We start from the raw sequence: 1,809 nt of genomic DNA, 5'->3' as shown, positions 1-1,809 counted from the left end.
ATTTGCCAGTCCTGGGGCAGGGGCAGGTTTCCCCTCTTTGCTCATGCAAGCGCCGTGCTGATGCCCCCCCCCCCCGGCCCCTCCACTGCAGGCTCCTCTGCTTCCCTTGGTGCCGGGGCTTTGCATCCCCTCCTCGCCTCGGATGGACGTGTCAGCGATGTCATTAGCTGTGTATCCAACAGGCCAATAAATRTTATGTCGTTTGTAGACACTGGGACCTGCTCTGCGTGCTGTGAGTCCGGGGAGGGGAACGGTGAGGGCTCACAGAGCAGGGAGAGGGGAAACAGCTGGGCAGGAAGAAATGCCGAGGTTCCCTGGGGGTTGGTGGCAGCTGGGAGGGTGGCCGGTCCCGGGTGCTCCCATCCCCACCGGGGCCAGTGCAGGTCGAGCCTTCCCCAAATCCGGCCCGCCAGGTGCCTGTTGCCGGTTCAGCGTTCTCCCGGCTTGTCACACACCGTTAAGCTTTAATTCACCGCAACCGCATGCTGGCCCCCGAGGAAATCAAGGAGGGATCAGCATCAAGTATTTACTAAACCTGATAAATATTACAATAAATAGCAATGATTTCCTTTTAATCTCCCCTTAAGCAGCTCGATGCAAAGGGTCTGCCAGCGGGCGCTCCGGCCAGCCGGGTTTCCGGCTCCCGCCTGGCCGCATTTCCCCGTCCCGCGGCAGCACCCTGCCCACGGGCCAGGCATGAAGGCTTCGGGCACCTGCACAGGGACCCACGTGCTGGGCACGGCTTCTCAGTGGGTAAAGCAAGGCAGAAGCAGGAGCGCCGGTACACGAGGGCAGCTCCGTGGTTTTGGAGTGATGCCCCGGCATCAGCGTGTCTGGCCTGGCTGGCAGGGCCGGGAACGTCACCAGTGGACAGACATTAGGCCGTGCTGTGGTGGCAGCCGTCAACCAGAGGTGGTCATGGGGGGGGAAGTGGTATTTGGGTTGGGAAACATGCTCCCGCCTCCACAGCACCCTGTTATTGCAAACAGAGCAGCACGTGGGGTGCAATTATTTTATATTAAATATAATGATGTTTTTCCTGCTCCACCCGCCGCTCAGCCCCAGTGCTGTCTTGGAGGAGGAAATGCCACATCTCGGTGCTGGAGAACCAGCAGCTTCCTGCCATGTGCGTGGACTGGCCCAGTTTCTTCCCTGCTTGCCCAAGCCCAAATGCCGGCCGCCCCCGACCGCCCCCGCAGCAGCGAGCTGCAGCCGTGCCGAGTGCGGTGGGATGGTTACAGCCACCTCAGGAGGGTGAGGGTGGATGCACGCAGAGCGCTTTGCCCCCCGGTAAAGCCAGCGTGACTTCAGCCTGTGCATAAAGCACCAGCATCTGCTTGAACCGCTGCCCAGCCCCGCCTGGACCCCCATGCTCGGTGCCTTTGTGCAAACGCACCCCACCACAGCAGAACTGTGCCCAAGATGGGGCGGTGTGTCACGGCCCGGGCACGCTTAGTTAAGCTCATCCCCTCGCCCGCTGCGGCAGGCTCGGGGCTGCGTTGCCGAGGCCTCCCGGGGCAGCCGTGCGCCGGGCTCGGGGCTGCGGCGTGGCTCCAGCACCACCCAGTGCCAGCGCGCTGCACGCCACGCGCCGACGGCGCGGCCTCCGCGCGACAGCGTGTGGCCCGGCGCGGGCAGCGGCAGGCCCCGACGGTGCCGGGCGCGGAGCAGCCCCCGGGCAGGCTGCCGGGGCCGGGACCGCCAGCGCGGCCACGCGATGCAGACGCTTACACCCTGCAACTTTCGGGGCTGCCGGCTGGGGCGACTTGCCGGCGGTCCCACGCCGGCTGCGGCACACGGGGGCACCCT

The sequence above is a fragment of the Apteryx rowi genome, unplaced genomic scaffold (assembly GCF_003343035.1).
Source record: "Apteryx rowi isolate R43461 unplaced genomic scaffold, aptRow1 scaffold_68, whole genome shotgun sequence".
Lineage (NCBI taxonomy): Eukaryota > Metazoa > Chordata > Aves > Apterygiformes > Apterygidae > Apteryx > Apteryx rowi.
Note: the sequence above shows the minus strand (reverse complement) of the source record.